Source organism: Scylla paramamosain, unplaced genomic scaffold, assembly GCF_035594125.1.
Source record: "Scylla paramamosain isolate STU-SP2022 unplaced genomic scaffold, ASM3559412v1 Contig142, whole genome shotgun sequence".
Classification (NCBI taxonomy): domain Eukaryota; kingdom Metazoa; phylum Arthropoda; class Malacostraca; order Decapoda; family Portunidae; genus Scylla; species Scylla paramamosain.
The window spans coordinates 72501-80000 of NW_026973807.1; the positions used below are offsets into that span (position 1 = coordinate 72501).

At 42.0% G+C, this 7500-nt stretch overlaps 1 long non-coding RNA gene across 1 annotated transcript in view; it reads left to right on the forward strand.

Moving 5' to 3' along the window:
• Positions 1-6456: 6456 nt before the first annotated feature.
• Positions 6457-7500, forward strand: part of LOC135099519 (uncharacterized) — a 5954-nt gene continuing 4910 nt past the window's right edge. The window contains exon 1 of the long non-coding RNA XR_010268061.1: positions 6457-7067. This is a non-coding gene — a long non-coding RNA (uncharacterized LOC135099519). The remainder of the gene's footprint in view (positions 7068-7500) is intronic.

The window sequence follows — 7500 nt, forward strand, 5'->3', positions numbered from 1 at the left end:
ATCACTACAGCTCGAGCTGGAGTGCGAAAAATGCGCGAATTATTTGTCATAACACACTTCATATACGGGATAGCCAGTTTTGTTGACCCCATCAGACTCACCAGTGACTGTACAATCAACGTGTATTGTAAGAACTTGACAAAAAAAAAAAAAAGCAGAAAATGGTATTACGACGAATTGAACTGTGAAGATGTTAAAAAAAAAAAGTGTATAACATATTTTACTTATGTTCGCTATTTCTAACAGTTAATCATTGAAAAATGAAATAAATTTTTAGGAAAAACTCTCGTGAACACGAAAGTATAATCAAAATGCAGATGAAGCTCCACGCATTGTAAACACAGCGTCACTTACAGCAACATGTCGTTCGCCGCAACCTTCACGGTGGCGCGACTCTTGGTGTGATGGTTGGTGGTCGGGGAGGGTAGGCCTGGGCAGCAGCGACACAGCATTTTCGTGCAGGTGTGGTGCAATATTGCGCAATACCGAGAACAACCTCAATAAGAACTGTGTGGTCCGTATGAGCCGGTCTGAGATGAGTCTAAAAAATTGGAACCCTCCAGTCGCTGGGGAAGGTCCTTGAAGTTGCTCTGCAAGTTAAAGCACCTGTTACCTGATTACTTTTTTAATTTCCCCAAATGACACATAACCTGGGAAAGAAAAACAATGATTGAGGAGAGCAGGGAAAAAAAAAATCATTATTACGGAGTGAGAGAGAGAGAGAGAGAGAGAGAGAGAGAGAGAGAGAGAGAGAGAGAGAGAGAGAGAGAGAGAGAGAGAGAGAGAGAGAGAGAGAGAGAGAGAGAGAGAGAGAGAGAGAGAGAGAGAGAGAGAGAGAGAGAGAGAGAGAGAGAGAGAGAGACGATGAGGAAAGTGTGTGTGTGTGTGTGTGTGTGTGTGTGTGTGTGTTGCGCGGTTTGTGTTACCACCCCCCATTTGTGAGGATTTTTTTTACTATTAGTATTGTTTTTTAATGTATTAAAGAGAGGGACCAAGTACAAAGAAATGGTTAAAAAAAAGTTTATAAATGCTGTCCCTAAAGAAGAACAAAGGATTATGTTGTTGTTGTTGTTGTTGTTGTTGTTGTGATGGTGGACTCACGTGCCACCTTCACCACCATAAGTCTCACACAGGCACAAGTACGGAGTCTCACATTGGGAAATTGCGATAAAGGAGGTTTCTTTGGTGAGGGAGAGGTCGGTGGCGGCGCCCACGTCGTTGGCAGGGTTGGCGGTTACGGTGTAGTTCGTAAAGGGCAGCAGATCTTTTAATGCTATCGTTGCTCTTCCCCCAGAGTTGACAGCACCGTATTTAACGAGGGGATTCTTGACTTTCTTACTCGATGGCTTCAGAATGAATTGCACTTTCATACTGTAACCATTATATTTAACGCAATTGTCTTCCACGATAGCTGTGCATCTTCTGGAATCACACTGAAGACTTCTCACCCTAACTTCAGGTTCTGATGGGGTGAGAACACACGACTAAGGTAGTTATAAGGGACTTGCATCAGCATTACATACGTTGTTGCATTTATCCACGTACTTCTCTTGGACTGCCTGCAGAAGAAAGAAAAAAGAGAAAAGATTATCATTACTATTTTCTTTTGCGTTTTTACCTTTACAAGACAAATCAAAGGCAAACGATATTGAAGAAAATGACCTTGTTTTTTATTTTTTTTTTATCTATTAATCTATTATCTTATTTCATTTATTTACTTATTTTATTTTTGTTTATGCTACACTGAAAGATGTTCAGAGAGAGAGAGAGAGAGAGAGAGAGAGAGAGAGAGAGAGAGAGAGAGAGAGAGAGAGAGAGAGAGAGAGAGAGAATGTGTGTGTGTGTGTATGTGTTAGTCTTTCAGTAAGAGTAAAAAGAAATACAAAGAAAATATATAACTTTTAGCCATAATGGAATGAGGAGAAAAGAGAAGAGCGAAATTGCGTGACTCACCTGTAGCAGGGGTGACTGTAGAGTTTGTTGCTATTATTTTGCCAGTGGTCTTTTCTCGTATTTGGAAAGTCGTATTGGTGTAAGGGCGTGCGGAAATTTTCATAGCTTGCCAGTTTAACTTTGCGTCTTGCCAGTTACTGAATTTTATGTCATAATCACACGCCAAGAAGTCTAACTGTTGATGTATGAAGAGGAGAGAAGAGAGGCGAAATGCTAGAATGCTGTTGAAACCTGCAGTAAAGTGGCTAATATTACTCGGCTGTGAACACACACACACACCATTCAGACTTATTAGTAATCCCCATCTTGTATCTAAACTGGTCCTTACTGAGATCAAGATGACTCGGCCTGAAGGTTACTCGATTGGGTTCAGCACAGATATCGATCCTTACTTTTCTCTGTCCTGTGGGTGAAGGAACAAAGAGGAAGAACTGTCATAGCTGTCTTATTGTCAGGGAAACTTTGATGAAAATAATGAAATAGGAAAGGAGAGTTGGAGGGCCTCGGATTGTGTACACCCCACGCAGGGACTGAACAAAGATCCGTTTAAGTGTCTTCGTGTTTTACCCTCCCATGAAAGACAATCAGTTTGGAATGCGTCGAGCATGATGGAGGAAAGAGCGGTGCACGTTTCCCTCTGCTCTGGGATTGGAAGGAGGGAAGGGAGAAGGAGAGGCTATAGGAGAGAGCAGGAAGGTGTGGGTTGAGGGTGGGGAAGAGACGTGCCATGGACCTGGAAAGGCTGGGCTGGAAGAGAATGAGAGATTTCTGGGAAAGATCGCTGGCTATGAGAGACTGGGCTACACTGGGAAAGTTTAGGGAAGGTTCCATGCCAGATCGCAGGCAAGTGGACATTAGGGGAAGGAACAGAGCAAGTATGATGATATTGAATTCACAAGTCACAAAAATCATTGGTGCCATATCTTTAAATATGTTTCTTTTTTGTTTCCCTTGATGATACAGATTAGTTGTTAAAACGCCAACTACAATCGTAAAGCCATCCTTGAAAGCCCTCAGTAACTTCTACAATCTGTCAGAAGTAGTGAAGATAACACCTGGAAAAGTTTCAGAATACAGACCTTGGTTAATATCTCCGTTATCTTCATGGTTGTCTCTTCTACTTATTGTGCTCCTGTCAACAAAGCGTTACAAGAGCCTTAGCCTCACTTCTACAAATTACACTTCGGTTTTGCTTCTGTTTTTTTTTTTTACCGAAATGTGTGCTGCCTTTCCTGATGTGGTGCGATGAAAGGAAGCATATACGGACTTCGTCAGAGAGAGAGAGAGAGAGAGAGAGAGAGAGAGAGAGAGAGAGAGAGAGAGAGAGAGAGAGAGAGAGAGAGAGAGAGAGAGAGATAGAGAGAGAGAGAGTTAACAATATCATAATACAGACTTGTAATGCGAGAGAAGAAATGATGATGATGATGATGATTGTGTGTGTGTGTGTTTTTGTGTGTGTGTGTGTATGTGTGTAATATTCTTTTCATACTCACTTGCTCACTTGATATGAGAAGCATAGCCGGTCAGGAAGACGCAGGCTGTATACACACAGACACACACACACACACACACACACACACACACACACACACACACACACACACACACAGAGAGAGAGAGAGAGAGAGAGAGAGAGAGAGAGAGAGAGAGAGAGAGAGAGAGAGAGAGACAGAGAGAGAGAGAGAGAGAGAGAGAGAGAGAGAGAGATATTCAAATTAATACAGCAACAGAAAAAATCGAAAATAAATACTTATACACGCACGCACGCACGCACGCACGCACTGGAATACACCACACAAAAAAATTATTAATATTTGTATTGTTTATATTAAGTAAACATGTGCCTAACAATACGACTTACTGAAAACAGTGACGAATACCACGCGTGTCTTCCACATTGCTTCTCCTGTCATCTCCTGAAACACACACACACAGAGAGAGAGAGAGAGAGGGAGAGAGAGAGAGAGAGAGAGAGAGAGAGAGAGAGAGAGAGAGAGAGAGAGAGAGAGAGAGAGAGAGAGAGAGAGAGAGAGAGAGAGAGAGAGAGAGAGAGAGAGAGAGAGAGAGAGAGAGAGAAACTGGCGATTTTAATTTGTCAGTTAGGAAGAAACAGGACATTTGAATGGTAAAACGCTTTGAGCATTTCTCAAGAACATTTTTCACAGGCCACATAGTTTATTATTATTATTATTATTATTATTATTATTATTATTATTACTCTTACTATTATTATTATTGTGTGTGTTTCTCGCACTGATGATGCAGAATCCTTGTTAATTAAACGATCACTAGAATCACGACAGTACAGGATGAAAACCTCTTTACCTTCCACCACAGTCTTTTCAAAGGAGTCGAGATGAAAGCCTTTTTAATGTCGAAGAATTTGGTCTTTGCTTCGAGTGTGTGTGTGTGTGTGTGTGTGTGTGTGTGTGTGTGTGTGTGTGTGTGTGTGTGTGTGTGTGTGCATACTGCGATGAGGATTTCCTGTCTAGTTTAAAGATAAGCCAACTTATTATCGACTCACCACAAACAACGTCATTCACTTCTTTATTAATGTTCAGGATCAGTTTGTTCTGATCTCTTTCCTGAGGAATGAGGAATAAGGAATGGAAGTGTGAAAGGTGATAGTAGTAGTAGTAGTAGTAGTAGTAGTAGTAGTAGTAATAGTAGTAGCAGTGGTAGTAGTAGTTGCTGTCGGTGGCATAGCACTGTTATTATTTCGGCTGAAGGACGGATGTGGGAGTAGGTGGATGTATGGAAAGGTGGACTGGGTAGATAGCCAGTTGGGTGGATTAATTGCTCTGTGTATGGGTGAAATGTTGTGCTGATGGATAGGTGGATGGGTGAGTGAATGGTTAGGAGGAAGGGTGAGTGGGTGGATGGATGTGGTGATCGCCGGCTGTGTTAATGCAGGGGCTGGTCAACGCTCCCTCAGTTATCTGGAGAAGCACACTCTAAAACCGTCTCTCGTGATACTCGTACATCTTGATGCACTGCACCTGAAAGCTACAAAACATTGATCCTAAGTGTTTATGGTAACAGTTCCACGGAATCTGGTGATGCACATTCTACACAACAGTTATTATAAGCTAAATACTCGCAACAAGGCTCTCAGTGATTTCATATCTATTTCTAGTCTTCTGCTACATAATTAATTTGAAATACTTTCCACTGGTTTCTACAGGGACTCATGTTTTATCTGGCAAATCCCAAAAAGGTATTATTGCAGTTTCAATCAATACACCGTAGGTAAGTATAGCCCCTGGCAGGGTCTACATCTCACTGTTTGGAGCATTTCTAGCCTTATTTTACCCTGTCGGAAATTAATAACAACTTCAGATGAGAATGTCAAAGATTCAAGTCAATTCTAGCTCAAGTCCACCAGTAGTCGTCTCTCGTAGGATGCTGAGTGTGTTCGTATGTTTGTCATCAACAGTGCACGTGCGCGATGGTGACGTGACGTTGACACACGTGTTAAGACTTGTGATGACGTGGAGTTACCTGCTGTGAATCAGGTCACACGGAAATCTGACAGCCAATCACATGTAGGCACGTGTGTTTAGAGGAGGAAGGAGCACCCGGGACTGTCTGTGGTGCATCACTTTCACCATGGACACGGAAGAGAGACGTGTGCTGGCTGTCATTATATGAAATGCAGTTTACAGCCAGTTCCCTCAAATTCTTCTGGTATTTTTCGTTAAGTAATTACTGCTGGTATGCAGTGATGACTGACATTGTAGGATGTGACAAAATGTTACGTTACATCAGTTTACCTTGTGTGTGGGTTAGGAGGTTAGGTTAGTGACCTTAAGGGAGAGTCCAAGAGAGACGAAGCCCTTTCCGATTAGGTTAGGTTGGTTACGTTGGGTTAAGATCATGTAGAAAAATCCCGTTTTCGAAATATGCTGCTTGTCATCCTTAAACTTTTTTCTGGAATGTCAAAAATATCCCACCAGATTCCTGTGCTTCCTAGCTTTAGTGAAAGGTAAAGAGGATGAAAGCATTGGTTGAAACTGCGAATTTACCCCCTAAGAGAGTCGAGCAAGTATTATTTGTACTGACAGGATGTTACGACAGCCAAGACCGCGCGGTGATGAAAGGAACACTGGGCGATATCAGACCCGCCGGTTTCTCCAAAACACCCAACAAACCTGAGGCGACAGATACGAGTTTGTAGTGGTGCTGTAAAACCCTAGTCTGTACATGTGTTGTGGTTGTACAAACATGTCAGGAAAGAAGAACCAAGGTGTGAAAGGACGGGTTGTACGTTCAGAAAAGAAAGCGACAACTCAGGGAGGACATTGGGAGACAGGATGTAAACAGACCAGCGGCACCGTAGGGAAAACGTTGAGGCGCACAATATCAAGAGTCTTTACCAGTGTCCCGCTAACATTTGGCATCAAAACACGGGGTGTTGCTTTCATGTGTACCAGAATTTATATACGGGTATGTTAACTGTATAACTTGAATGGATACAGTAAGGTCATATAGAGGAAAAAAAAAATATTCGTTCCAGGGGTAGTGTACATCGCAGACCCGAGATAATGTACAGAGTATTTACCTAATTTTGCCATTTTCTTGCTCTCTGCTTGATGATGGTTGCTAAAAATTTTCATATTTTATTACTTGGTTTGATAGCACACAAATGACGTAAAGATTTTTTTCTTTTTTAGCCGACCAACTTTTATGTGCAAAATTCAGTCAGCAAGCGTTACCCAGTATTTTCAATCATTTATCCATGTCTCTGACGAACCCTGGAACTTCATGCCTGCCTTGTATTCCCTCTTTCCTATGACTTGAACTCTTGCAGGAGGGAGCTTTCAACACACCCTTCAAATTAAATGCCCCCTTTTTGTATCTAGGAACTGACATCTGATTGGGTCTCTCTTTTACAGGCAGGAGTAAGTGGACCTGCTGGTGGACTACAGGCTGAACACAAGCACTGACAAGCAGTACAGGGCATTTCATGATGGCTTCTGCAGGGTGTGGGACGGTACTGTGCTCAAACTTTTCCTGCCAATGGAACGAACTTAAGGACTTGGTCACCGGCAATGAAAATTATTTCTGGACCGAGTTGGAAAAGAATGCTGAATATAAGATTAAGTTAGGTTGAGGTGAGCCTGGGGTGTGTATGTGTGTGTGTGTGTGTGTGTGTGTTTAGGCGTTTTTTTTTTTTTTTGTGTGTTTGGCAGTGTTTTCAGGTGGCTGTGTGTGTTTTAGGGTCGTTTGTGTGTGTTTTCACCTGTATATCATTCATTTTAGTTGTTCTCCACTATTTCATCCTCTCATTCATTTTACTTATTTTTCCTTATTAATGTACGCTCTGCCTCTGTCGCCGCCTCTAATATTTATCCAGTCCTTCCCTGTGTCTATATATCTAGTCCTTTTTTACCTCTATCACTCTCCTATCTAATATCCAGTCCTTCACTTCCTGCCTTCAATTCGCATACACTCCTCACCTCTTCTGGTGCCTATATTTACCCAGTCCTTCCCTGCACACACCACAGCCAATATGAATTAACACATAAATGCCAATATCCTTCCTTT